At 51.7% G+C, this 14,373-nt stretch overlaps 1 protein-coding gene and 1 long non-coding RNA gene across 3 annotated transcripts in view; one reads left to right on the forward strand and one right to left on the reverse strand.

Annotated features, from left to right (window-relative positions):
• The window catches only part of NOL4L (nucleolar protein 4 like), a 125,263-nt gene that overhangs the window by 84,487 nt on the left and 26,403 nt on the right, over nt 1-14,373 (reverse strand). The gene's annotated exons all lie outside the window — the stretch shown is intronic.
• On the forward strand, nt 124-8,903 carry LOC311594244. The gene is made up of 4 exons (XR_014778005.1): nt 124-187; nt 5,407-5,850; nt 7,561-7,650; nt 8,006-8,903. It is a non-coding gene; the product is annotated as an uncharacterized lncRNA (long non-coding RNA).

Below are 14,373 nucleotides of genomic sequence, written 5' to 3' on the forward strand. Positions count from 1 at the left end.
AGGGGCGGGGAGCGGGGGGGCGGGGCAGGGGTGAGACCGCTCGCGCTCCCCCCCCCACGGCGCACGCGCGTGCGCCCCCGGAGGAAAGGGGCGGGAAGACAGGCGCGCACGCGTGCGCGTGCGTGTCCCGGCCCGGTTTTCGGAGGGCCTGCTGGAGCGGCTCGCGCGGCTCCTCGCGGGCAGGCAGGTAATGAGAGTAACCATGGCAACCCACCAGAGGAAGTGTATTCTGCAGGAGACGTTAATCCCCTCTCCCCGGAGCTGGGACAGCCTGACTTTCCATTCTCACACAGTAATTAGATACCAGCTGTCAGTGCAGGGGGGACGGCTCCGCGGCTGCAGCCCGGCTGGTGGGGGGGGGCGTGCACAAAGGGGCGGGGGGAAGCGCGGAGGGGGGCATTAAAGATACAGGGACGCTTTGCGTCCGTGCGCCCAGGCCACACGCCTCCTGGCGCGTGCCCGCGCACCTGGAGACCCCGCCCGCTCGGGGCCCCGCCCCTCCGACGCGCACCTGCTGCATGCGCGCCCGCCCGCCCACCCTCTCCCTTCCCTGCTGCCCAGCCTCCTCGCTCTGCTCACACCTGCCCTGCTCCGCCCTCCATCCCGACGCTGCCCACCTGTCCTTTGTGCGGGGCGGTACCACTGGATCCTTCAGGGAGCGCCCGCTATGTGCCAGGCACTGTGCCAAGCCTGAGCTCGTGCAATCTTTCCAGTCCCTCCGTGGTAAGCGCTTTTCTGCTCCTCTCCCAAGGCTCAGCGGGGTGTGGCCCTTTGCCCAGGGTCACGCAGACTTGAACACCCACCCTAATGGCTCCCATTTGGCCATAATACCTTGCCTTCACATCCACATCCTGGGACCTCCCAACTGCTCTGGGGGACAAAACAATCACACTGGTGGCTGGCATCGAGTTGCACCTACTATGTGCCCAACAGTCACTGACACGCTTCACCTTCTAGCACCCCAAGAATTTATTACTCCCACTTTACAGGTGAGGAAAGAGATGCAGAAAACTGATGCCTTCAAACCCAGGCAGCCTTGCTTCAGGAGCCATGCCCCCCCACTACTGGAGCCTATTAACCCACCTATGGATTTGAGGTGGCTGCCATCCAGCTCCCATCTTACCCAGTTCTCCTGGCTCGGCCTACTCAAGTTCTGTCTCCAGTGTTGTTAACAAGCCTGAAAAATCCAAGAAGCAGCCAGGCGTGGTGGCGCACGCTTTTAATCCCAGCACTCAGGAGGCAGAGACAGGTGGATCCCTGTGAGTTCGAAGCCAGCCTGGTCTACAAAGCGAGTCCAGGACAGCCAAGGCTACACAGAGCAACCCTGTTTTTTGGGGGGTGGTGGTGGGGAACTAAGACAAACCAAAGCAGGAAGCTGACCCATGGGCTATGGGGTGAAGAGGTTAGTCCCCTCAGACTCAGTTGGACCCACAGTCCCCAACCCCACAATCAGGGGGTATGCCAAGGAGAGGCAGGAAGTACAGATAAGCAGAGCCAGCTCTCAGGACCCAGTGGCGGCGAGTGTCTGGGGCAGAGTGTCTGGGGCAGGAGGACGCTACTTGATCCCTTCCCCACTGCCCTGGCCATGACCTCTTCTCTCTCTCTCTCTCTCTCTCTCTCTCTCTCTCTCTCTCTCTCTCTCTCTCCCCCCCCCCCATCATGGACAAGGCAGCCAGCAGCACCCCAGGCTATAGCACAGAACTTAGTGTTCCCCAACTGGGCTTCATTCCAGTGGGGAAAAACGGAGGGAGGCTAGGCTTAGGGCTCAGGGACGGGGCACCCCTGGGGCAGCCCCGCCCTATGTGGGCCTTGGCATAGCAGCCTCCATCTCACGGTTTCCTGCCTCTTCTCTCCCCATCTCTCAGTAGCAGCAGAGCAGCCTAAATTTGGCTCGGGGAGGGAATGGGGGAGGTGGCAGCAGGCGGGTGCTGTCAGAGGCCAGGGCGTAGCTCCGGTCTAGCCGGCTGGCATTTTTGCTGTCTGGAGGAGGGCAGGGGGGCCCTCCAACAGGCAGCCCTCTCCCGGAAAGGGAGATGTTCGTACCTTCTGACACACACTGAGTAATGTGCAAACGACATGCAAACTGAGTTTCAAATCAGCATCTCAGCCAGGGAACAGCTTGGTGTCGCTTTGGGGATCAGAACAAGACCAGCAGCAGCCTCCTTGCCAGGGGCTCTAATAGGGGTCAGGGGACACAGGTGATTCAGGGCTGGGCCTTGGGAGAACTTAGTTTCTGGCCAGTTACAGAACCCCATTCCGGTGGCTGAGCCCCAGCTCAAGGGCAGGACCTTGACTTCCTCTGTCTGCACTGCCAGAGCTAAGCACTCCCTGTTCTGGTTTGACCCTGCCTTGCCACTGGACACCTGGGTCAAGTCCTCAGCAGGGCACCGAGGTGAACAGCCCATGGGATGGGGGCATCACTTTGTAGATAGCCACTGTGTTTCCCCAGAAGTTGGGCACAAGGAAGTAACCTGAAAAAAAAACAAAAACCTATGCTTTGGAATCAGACCTAGATTCCAGGCATGGCTCAATAAGTGAAGTTCTCTGGGTCTTACTGGCTCCCCATCTGGAAAATGGGTTCAGAACCTCATGGTCAGCTGTGATGTCCACACGCTGGCCTTGCACACAGTGGGCATACTATGGGTCCCTACTGACACTCCCATCACACTGCATGCCTCCCACCAGCTCTGTCCCAGTTACATCTTTTCTCATTGTTTCTCTGCTTGGGTTTTTATGACCTTTAGGCAATCGTGAGCTCCTTGTTTTGGTGACCTTGGACAAGTCTGCCTATTATAGTCTGTATTTATGCATGGACCAAAAGGTGGATAAGGGGCTGTCTGGGTCTTAGATGCAGCCAACACTTGACTGGCAGCAGCTTTTCTTTCCAACCCTCTACCATCTTCATCCCAAATGACCAGGAGGCCTGGGCTGGCCCTCAGTGCTATCAGGTATGGGGAGTCGGGGGCCCCTCTTCTTGGTAACTCTGTTTAACCCTAGATAACTGCTCTCCTGCCGCCTCAGTCCGGCACTGATATGAGCTGAATCCAACTTCCTGCCACCCAAAAGCCACTTCCTGCCAAACTTGAGCTGATACCAGAAGAACTTGTTTTCTGTACACAGAGCAGGCACTGGAGGGGCTGTTTTTGCATTGAGCAGTCTACCTGGTAGGACTGGGTGGGAAAGGAGGAAGACTCTGCCCTCCTCACCTACTGCAGCCACCAGTCCTGCCTAGCGTAGCTTCTGCGCTTGCCAGCCATTCCAGCCAGGTGTCCTGCTGGGCCCAGACAGACTTCTTTAGGCCATGGGACACCGTCCGACCCAGCCAGTCTGAGAGCGCTGTGTGTAGACAAGGCCACAGGAAATATAAGTGACTGTCAACATATGGTTATATCATAGTTACACACATGAACATATGACCTCCCAGTCACACAACCACATGGAGTCATGGGACAGTCTCACACACAATTAAATGCAATCACACTCTCAGTGCATGGTACCAGAGCCCTTAGCTTCATGTACATGCACCCGAGGTGAGCACGGCTGTGCCTGGGCAGAGCCCTGGATGAACCCTAGTAAGGAAAGCTGGGATAGTACCATCATTGTGCATGCATTACAAATAAATGAACAACGTCTTCAAGAAACAGCCCATAGAGGCACCAGACACTCTGCTGCGGTTCCAACCAGTCCAACTGCACCCCCCCCACACACACACACATGTACTGTTTCCTCAGCCTGGAATGATCGGCTGGCTTATTCCTTTAGAATATCTTCTCACACGACTCTTACAAAACCCAGGCAGCCCCTCTCTCTTCATTTCCTCAGAGTCTGGGTCATTTACAAAAGAGCACATCTTCTTTTGGTTTTAGGGACAAAGAGACAGCACTTTGTCTTAGCTTCGGCCATGTTCTGTTCTGTGGCGCAGAGTAGGTGCCCAGTAACTACTTCAGAACTGAAAAGACTCCTAAGGACAGAGTCTGGACTGGAACCCAGGACACCCTGAGAGTGGAGCTCATTTCTATACTACTATGCTTTTCATACTGTCTGAAGACCCTTAAGCTACAGCGACGGACAGACGGACAGACGGACGCACGGACGGATGGCCCAAACTCTCAAGATCGTAGGCCAGTGATCCCCAGGCTAACTTCCTTCATTTCCTGGCAGTGTGGACATGAGCCAAGCTCCAGGCCCCTTGGATAGTGGCAGGGCTGACGACTGCCTAAAGCCGGCTGTCAGAAGCTTGTCTGGCCAGAGCTGCCAGCAGGGGAGACCAGCTGGCAGTGCAGGGTCCATGGCCCAGGCCTGGAATTTGAGACGCCCTTAGAGGCCCAGCTTCTCTCAGGGCCCCCACAAACTAGCCTTTGTTCCTAGGCTAGCCAAGACCGGCAGCTTGGGCTTTTCTCTCTGCCTGCGGCACCCGCGCTGAGCTGGCGAGGTAAATGGGCCAGCCTCCCCTCTGTCCATGCCCAGGACATTGCTTCAGGACTAAATGGAGATGTAATTTTCTATACAAATCCATGACAATTTAGATGGAGTGATTGTAATTGGCTTTTCAATGGAGGTTTTGTCCAGCGCTGGTGGCTAGAACTGGGTGGCCTGTTTGAGGCAGGCTCCATTTAAATGACAATAAAGCAATAATATTGAGAACTTGTACAGCGCCCAGTGCCCCTCCCAAGCCCTTGGGGAGCCTCATGTTTATGGATCTGCTCCTTCCCTAGGGCTGTCTGGGCAAGAGGGTGCTGGGGGTCACCGTGGCTACGAGAGGGATGCCTGGATCTCTGGGTTGCAGGAAACAGCTGGAGAACGGCTGGGGCAGGGCCCGTATCTCACAACTACCTGTTCCCCCATTCATCACACACCCACTAGCCAGAACCTCCCAGGGCTGGAGGCTAGCCTGGTGTTGTGGAGTTAATAACCTCCCAGGGCTGGAGGCTAGCCTGGTGTTGTGGAGCTAATAACCTCCCAGGGCTGGAGGCTAGCCTGGTGTTGTGGAGCTAATAACTTCCCAGGGAGGACTCTACAATGCCTCAATATATCATGGTGTGGTAGGGATGACCAGGTCCCAGGGACCACAGGCCTTCTTATAACTGGCTTCCCAAGTATCTGTACCTCAGTTTCCCAGCTGTGAGGTGGGGTGCAGAGGGCATCCCAGACAGGATGGAATGTGTGTGCAGGGCTCAACCTGGCATGTGAAAGGTGCTATATATAGTCAGCCATTGCTGGTACCCACTCACCACTCCCTCTCAGGCAGACTGGCTGGTGACCTCCACCACGTGACTAAATCGCTTCAAACTTCCACTGGCTTCTCTTTAAAGTAGGGCTTTTAGGGGAGCTGACCCCATGGAGTTCTGAAGATTAAGGCACTTAGTACCATCCAGGCTCCAAGATTGACAGCTGTCCTCACTGCAGCTCCCGCCTCCAGCGGCTTCTGTGAGAACTGCACTGAGTGTGGGGACTCCAAGCTGGAGAACCAAGCTGACAGGAGCCACTGTGGGGTGTCTCTGCTGCCTGAAGATGCTATGGGAAGGAGTGACCTCGAGGAGGTTATGTGAAAGAAGGCTTCACAGAGGACGACATGACATCTGGCTGGACCACTGTGCCAACAGAAAGAAGGCCTGTGTGTTACCAGGCAGATTCTGCAGCCTGGTCACTGGATGGAGAGACTCTCACCTGTCAGGTGTGGTGGCCACGAAGACTCTGTTCAAGTCACTGTAAAGGCAAGCAGCCTGGGCAAAAGGCAGCTGCCCTCATAGACAGCATTAAGCAGAATAACACAGGAGATGTGTTTAGTGTGTTTGGAAGCCCTGACCTTACTCCCAGTGTCACAGGCGGCCATAGAGAAAATTTAAACAGGTAATGATACCATCCAAACTCATTCAGTCATTCTTCCTTTCTTTGTCTATTTGTTTATTGGGGTGGGGGTGTCACACTTTCAGTTAGAGTGACCTAGAACTCACTATGTAGCCCAGGCTGGTCTGGAACTTGTAGCAATCCTCCTGCCTCTGTCTCCCAAGTGATAAGTGTGAGCAATAGAATTCTTCTAGCTGCTCACAGAGAAGGGGCTATGGAGAAAGGGATAAGAAGGAGAACAAGAAGGCTTTAGAAGCCAGGCGTGGTGGCGCACGCCTTTAATCCCAGCACTCGGGAAGCAGAGGCTGGCGGATCACTGTGAGTTCGAGGACAGCCTGGTCTATAAAGTGAGTCTAGGACAGTCAAGGCTACACAGAGGAACCCTGTCTCAAGGGGGGGAAAAAGGGCTTTAGAGGCATGGGTGGATCACTGGGAGAAAGGAGTGTTGGATCTGAGAAACACGGACACTAGGTAACAGTGGGGTGGATGAGAAGGCAGGAATGTGGGTGGGTGTGGAGGTGCCAGCACTAAGGGGCATGTGGCCATCCAGGTGGGAACAGAAACTGTATGTGCAGGCAGAATACAAGCAGGGGTGGTGGAGGGGGTGACAGAAGAGAGGCGAGGGCCAGCCCCTCCTGCCCACACCAGGCCAGGACTCTGGGACTTTTTCCTGAAGGCAATGGGGCATTGACAGAAATTTTCTCCAGGCAGGAAAAGACCATGTTGAGATTTTGTGGCCTTTCAAAGATCATTTTGGTGACAGGATAGAGGGTGGGAGGTGGCAGGCAGGCAAGGCTGGAAGGAGACCGGCAGGGAGGGACAATGGTTAGAGGGGCATGCAGAAACGTCAGAAGCACCAGGCACATCTTCCAACTCCAAGAGCAAAAAGCTGCTTTCTCAAAGAGGACTGAAAGCAGTGTGCATTCCCACAGCGAGTCCATGGCAGGGACAAGACCCCACCCCAGGCCAGCTCAGACACCCTGGCCACTGGCTAAAGCCTTCCTGAACTGTCAGTCCAGAAAGTACTATGTCACCAGGAGGTGGCACTGTGATTGTTCCCATTTTCCAGATAGGAACTAGAAGCTCTTCAGGGCTGGGACTTGGTTCAGGCAGTCAGACTTACCCATACACACTAGAGGCCATAACCAGGAGGCCACAGGCCCAATGGGGGCTATGGACTTGTTTCAGGGACCTGTGGGAGTTTGCTAAAATGTTTAATTTATTGCTAATACTGAAAAGCTGAAGAATTCACAGGAAGAAGCCTGAACTTAAGATCTCTTTATGTGGGCTGGAGAGATGGCTCAGAGGTTAAGAGCCCTGACTGCTCTGCCAGAGGTCCTGAGTTCAATTCCCAGCAACCACATGGTGGCTCACAACCATCTATAATGTGATCTCATGCCCTCCTCTGGCCTGCAGGTGTACATGTAAGCAGAGCGCTGTATACATAATAATTTAAATATATAAATCTTAAAAAAAAAAAAGATCTCTTTATGTAGACCGGATGGTGGTGGCACAAGCCTTTAATCCCAGCACTCAGGAGGCAGAGGCAGGTAGATCATTGTGAGTTCGTGTCCAGCCTGGTCTACAAAGCTAGTCCAGGATACCCAAGGATACACAGAGAAACTTTGTCTTTGGTGGGGGGGGGGAGGTCTCTTTATGTTAGCATTCTCAGTGACCAGTCCTGGGATCTTATCTATCTTCTGGTCATTTCAGAGTGACACCAGGTTCACACCAACAGCTTGGGCCTCTCCTCTCCCTCCAGACAGCCAACTGGACAGCTCTGAAAGCGCGGCCTCACTGTGTGTAAGTGCAGGCTCACTGTGTACAAGCATGGGCCTGAGAGCCTTACACTCTTCACTGTGACCCCAGGATGCAACAGCAACCCCTTTTTATGGCTGAGTAAACTACATCCAGGAGAGGCTCAGTGACAAAAATGACTGAGGTCACATAGCTCATAAGTGGCAGAGCTAGAAACCAACCCCAGCTGCCTGACCCCTGACCCCTGACCCCTCATTCTTCATCTTTGCTCAGGCTGCTTCTCAAGAAATAAGGTTTAGAGAGGGACGACTGTTCAGGCTGCAGATGGGGACATGCTGAGCAGGACTTCCAGCAGCATGGCCCTTCCCTAGCTTCTAACTATGTGTCTGATGTCACCCAGATCTCCAGGTCTTCAAGCTCCTCTGGTGGCTCCCACAGCTCCCACCTTGGGATCAAGGCACATCTGGCATTCCTACCGCCTCCTACCCTGCTTGACTATGGACTCTGCCTGCTAAAACACCAAGTGAGACAGGATGGGCTTGCTTGAGCAATAGTGGCTCGGCTATTGGGTAAGACCAACAGCCTTCCAGTTGGATTTAAGGCCCAATCCACAAGAGGGAGTTCAAGCCTGGTGCTATATGGCAGAACGAGACTCTGTGGCTGGGGAGGTCATAGGTCCCAATAGAAAAGCAACTTCTATTTTTTCTCTAGATGGATGTGATGTCAAACTGCCTTCTTTTCTAAGCGCGTGTTTATGCCTCTATCGCTATTGTTATCAGCCTCAACTCATAACCATTGGTGGAGCATCCGAGAACAAGTGACCATTACTGTGCCGTGGTGACCTACTTCTTAGCCATAGGTGGACACCTGTAAGTCACCTCCTCCAAGGCTCAGGGATGATTTCAAAAGAGGGTTGCAGGAAGAATGTTAGAGCTAGACAGCTCAAAATAGCTTCAAGAAGTCCCTGAAACTGACCAAACCCACGGGGCCCCTCCCTGCCAGAGTAAGCAACAGAAGCTGAGAGTCCCTCTCGGAGGAGCTGAGCTGAGCTACAAACACGACTCTGAGACCAGAACAGCTGCCTGGAAGAAGAAGAAACCAGTCAAACTGCCTAGAAGTGGCTTAAGTCAGCTGAGGCTCCTGGGAAAAACTCTCTCCAACCAGGTGAGCTGACTGCAGCCTGTGCAGTGTGCTTCAGGTTCCCAGCTTTGTGAGCTGTCACCCATGCTGGTGACACACTTCGGTGATGCAGCCGTCTTTGAGTCATTTTTACTCCTGTAACTCCTCACCCATATTACTGTGAGTAACTTCAATAAAACTCATTGGTTCACCGAATTGGACTTTGGTGGTATCTGCACTTGGGTGTATCATGGGTTTCCTATCTGGGGTGAGTAGACTAGACATGTGTGCTGTGTCTCCCCAGAAAACGTTTTGTCACACATCTTCCTGCCTAAAATATCACTCACTATCCAAAGCCATCCCCTGCATGATCCATTCAGGTGCTCTTCTTCTTTCTGGAAGGCATCTCTCTCTCTCTCTCTCTCTCTCTCTCTCTCTCTCTCTCTCTCTCTCTCTCTCTCTCTCTCTCTCACACACACACACACACACACACACACACACACACTGACACCATATTTTTCCCTTTTATTTCCCACAGTGCTTTTCCAACAGGACAGTGATGGCAGTTAGTGCTCTTTGTAACTGTAACCCAGAGGGCAGCGCTCACGTGAGGAGGCTGAGGCATCGGGAAGGGAGCCCCTGACTGAGCCAGGACAGAACCCAGTCTTGCCCGACTTGAAGTTAGACTTGTACCCTGGGGTACGGCTCAGTTGTAGAGCACCCTGTGTGCCCACACAAGTGCAACCTCCAGCTCTCCCTGTGTGCCCACACAAGTGCGACCTCCAGCTCCCCCTGTGTGCCCACACAAGTGCGACCTCCAGCTCCCCCTGTGTGCCCACACAAGTGCGACCTCCAGCTCCCCCTGTGTGCCCACACAAGTGCGACCTCCAGCTCCCCCTGTGTGCCCACACAAGTGCGACCTCCAGCTCCCCCTGTGTGCCCACACAAGTGCAACCTCCAGCTCCCCCTGTGTGCCCACACAAGTGCGACCTCCAGCTCCCCCTGTGTGCCCACACAAGTGCGACCTCCAGCTCCCGCTGTGTGCTCACACAAGTGCGACCTCCAGCTCTCCAGGCACACCTATCAATCCCATCCTTCTGGGAGTTAGTTCAGAAGTGGCCACGGGCGTTGTTAGTTCAGAAGTGGCCACGGGAGTTGTTAGTTCAGAAGTGGCCACGGGAGTTGTTAGTTCAGAAGTGGCCACGGGAGTTGTTAGTTCAGAAGTGGCCACGGGAGTTGTTAGTTCAGAAGTGGCCACGGCCCTCTGTAGATACAGGGACTGAATAGGGGTTGTAGAGAGTCAAGAGCCACACAGACCATGTGATCTTGGATCTATGTACAGTCTGGATTTTCACTCTTGACTTTCCAGATCATTGTTTAGGGCCAAGTACGTGTTTGAACTCTTGACACGTGGCAGCGGGGTGTGAATGGCTCACACTTTAGACACTGTTGCAGATAGTGAAAGCTGGTGCCTCGTGTCAGTGGAGAGAGATCCGGCATCATGTCCAAAAGCAGACACTCTTGGACCCAGCAATTCTACCTCCCACTAGACTCACTAGTGTGGAGTGGACATCTATATTCACAGATGTTCACTGAAGTCTTGTGAGAGAAAAGCGCTGGAAGGATTCTGAATGTCTATCAGTGGAAAATGGGGTAAATAAATTATAGGATGTCCATAAAGTTGAATATTATGCAGCTATAAAAAAGAATGAGAACATCCTTTTATGCTCTTCCTCGCTCTTGTGCCAACAGTGCACAGATTTACTGCTTAGGAGAAAAAACAACCTGAAGAATGTGGGGACCAAAACTCTTACAAGTAAACAGGAACGAATCTCTGTGACCTTGGGTTAGGCAATGGTTCGTGGATGTGACACCCAGAGTATAAGCAATAGGAAAAATCAGACAATTGGACATCAGCAAAATCTGAAACTTTTGTGCTTCAGTGGACACTTACAAGAAAATAAAAGGCAGGACTCAGGAGGATGATGCAGGGGACTCACAAGCTAGAGGCTAGCCTGAGTGATGTATTAAGACTTTGACAAAACACACACACACACACACACACAGAGAGAGAGAGAGAGAGAGAGAGAGAGAGAGAGAGAGAGAGAGAGACAGAGAGAGAGAGAGACAGAGACACAGAGACAGAGAGACAGAGAGACAGACAGAACTGACTGACTTGCCCTGTCTTGGGAATGCAGACTAGCAATTCCAGCTACTTGGGAGGCTGAGGCAGGAGGATCACAAGTCAACACCTACCTGGTGGGGTTGGCAGGGTGACTCAGGTGGTAAAGACACCTGCTCCCCAGACTAATGGGCTGAGGTAGATCCCCAGAACCCACATGAGAACCAACTCCTACAAGCTGTCTCCATGTTCCCATCCACACCTACACAAAATAAATAAATGTTAAAAAATGTTTAAACCTCCCTGAGAAACTTACTGAGATCCTGTCCTTTAAAAAAAAACAAAACTGTAGGATGGTGGCGGTGGCGGCGGTGGCGGTGGCTCTTTACAGCCTTTGATCCAGCACTCAGGAGGCCAAGTCAGATGGATCTCTGAGTTTGAGGTCAGCCTGGTCTGCAGAGTGAGTTCTGCAGAGGACAGCTAGGGCAATATGGAGAAATCCAGTCTCAAAAGACCAAAAACCAAAAACCAAACCAACCAAACAGAAGCCAAAACTCCAGCACGAACCTCTGTATCTTAGTGGTGGAACACTTGCCTAAGATGTATGAGGCCCTCGTTCACTCCACAGCGCTGAAAGTAAGAGAAGAAAAGGAAGAACAGGGGAGAAGGAGAGAGGAGGGGGAAGGAAGGAAGGAAGGAAGGAAGGAAGGAAGGAAGGAAGGAAGGAAGGAAGGGACAACTCACAAACTGGAAGAAAATATTCATAAATAGTTCGTCCAAAAGGAACGTATAGGTGGAGTGGGTAAGTGCTATCACAATTCAATAGTAAAACGACAATAGTTCTGTTTTGGTTTGTTTGGTTTTTGGTTTTTCGAGACAGGGTTTCTCTGTGTAGCCTTGGCTGTCCTGGACTCACTTTGTAGACCAGGCTGGCCTCGAACTCACAGCGATCCGCCTGCCTCTGCCTCCCGAGTGCTGGGATTAGAGGCGTGAGCCACCACTGCCTGGCCTGTTTGTTTTAGTGAGCAGAAGATGTGAGCAGACCCTCGTCTAAATCAAACATACAAATGACCCGAAGACTGTCAGCATCCTCAGCTATTGGGACCTGCCACATCCAGCGCACAGTGAGATCCCTCACACCTGCAACGACGGTCTAGTCTGAGCAGCATAGAATGAACAAGTGTTGTCAAGGATGCAGAGAAATTATAACCCTGCCGTAGCTGAGATGCTAATAGGATGACAATGTCAAGTCTTTGGAAAAGGCAGTTCCTTAGGCACTTTAGCATGGAGTAGCCATGTGCCCTTAGCAAGTCCATTCCTAAGCTTAAGAAAACTGAGAAATGTGTGCACACTAAAATGTGCACAAGGCTGCTCACCGCCACACTGCATATGCTGGGCAAGATATGATGCCTTTGTCAGGGTTTCTGCTGCGGCAGCAAAAACACCATGACCCAAAAGCAAGTTGGGGAGGAAAGGGTTTATTTGGCTTACACTTCCAGATCATACACAGTCCAGCACTGGAGGAAGACAGGCAAAGCCAGCATCTGGGGGCAGGAGCTGATGCAGAGGCCATGGAGGGTGCCGCTTACTGGCTTGCTCCTCATGACTTCCTCAGTTTATCTTCTTAAAGAACCCAGGACTACCAGCCCAGGGATGGCACCATCCACCATAGGCTGTGCCCTCCCCCACTGATCACTAATTGAGATCAAGTTGACACACAAAACCAACCAGTACAACTCAACTGGTATAAAATGCAGTATGTCTATAAAATGAAGTATTACTTGGCAATGGAAAAGAATGAAAGACTGACACATGCTACAACATAAAGAACTCTAGGAACATCTGGGTGTGATGGTCCACGCTTAGAATCCCAGCACTCAGGGAGGCAGAGGCAGGCGGAGCTCTGTGAGTTCGAGGCCAGCCTGGTCTACAAAGTCCAGGACGCCAAGGCTACACAGAGAAGCCCTTTCTCATAAAACAGAGACAAAACAAACAAAAACATCTAAAAACACAATGGAAGGAAATGTGTTACAAAAAAACACCTACGTCCATCGGGCAGTGGTGGCACATGCCTTTAATCCCAGCACTCGGGAGGCAGAGGCAGGCAGATCAATGTGAGTTCGAAGGCAGCCTGGTCTACAAAGTGAGTCCAGGACAGCTAAGGCTACAAAGAGAAACCTTGTCTCAAAAAAACAAAAAAAAACAAACAAAAAACAACAACAACAACAACAACAAAAAACCCAAAAAAACAAAAAACAAAAACAAAAGAACACCTATCCCATGACAAGATGAGAGTCTGCAGGGACAATTAATGCAAATTAATGGCGGACAGCTTTAGGGAGGGGCTGAGAACATCAGGAGTGTTGCTCCAGGAGTACGGGGATCTTTCTGAAGTAATGAAAACGTGCTAAAAACTGACTGGGATGTTGGTTCAGAATACAGTAAAAACCATTCATGTGCCCTTGAATGGGTAAATTGTATACTATAGGATGTATATATGCTGCAATTTAAAACATTGTAGACAAGCCGGGCATGGTGGCGCACACCTTTAATCCTAGCACTCGGGAGGTATAGGCAGGCAGATTGCTGTGAGTTCGAGGCCAGCCTGGTCTACAACGCAAGTCCAGGACAGCCAAGGCTAACACAGAGAGACCCTATCTCGAAAAAGCAAAAACAAAACAAAACAACAACAACAAAACATTGTAGACAACATGTTCTGTGTAAAAATAAACCAAGAATGGTAAGATGACTTAGTGGGTAGAGATATTTACTACCTATCCCAACAACATCTTTTTTTTTTTTTAAGAGGTTTTATTTCAGGGACCCACATGGTGCAGAGAGAACGGACTCCTTCAAGCTGTCCTCTGACCTCCACATACACAAACATCATACACATGTACTAAATAAATAGATGTAGCTTTTTTAAATTAAAAAAAAAGAAAAGAAAAGAAACCAAACCTAGAAATACCCTTGCCTATGTATGTATCCATGAATGTATCATCTCTAGAGGGACCAAGACAGCCCCGGTGGCCTGGGTAAGAGCAGGATCAGGACCAGGAGGCAGCTGTGTTTGTCACTGTATCTGATGAACTGGGTTTGTGAGACAATGAAATTCTAGTACATTTGAAAATGTTATACTTTGAACAAACAAAACCAAAGCAAAACAGTGGCTTACAACTCCCTGGTCCCCATCCATAGGATAAGTTGGTGGGGCCAGGTAGCTCTGAAAACAGAGAGTTTTCCCGAGAACCTAGTCCTCACAGACTCTGCTTCAGCACCTGTAGGGAGCCTAGAGACCAGAAGCAGAGGCTCAGAGAGGGAAAGTGAGTGGCACAAAGCCACACAGCCAGAGGTGGCTGCATCTGTGCGTCTCGGCTCTGGCCTGTTCCCAGGCCTTGAGGCCTCAGCTATGGCATCTGTCAAGACAAATGTTCTGAGCCCCAGGGGGAAACTACTGTTCTCCTTCCATCAGCCCATTCAGCAGGCCTGAGCTGAGCTGAACTAAGGAGGGACCGACCCTCCAGAAC

Source organism: Acomys minous (genome assembly GCF_964271855.1).
Source record: "Acomys minous genome assembly, chromosome: 3".
NCBI classification, from domain to species: domain Eukaryota; kingdom Metazoa; phylum Chordata; class Mammalia; order Rodentia; family Muridae; genus Acomys; species Acomys minous.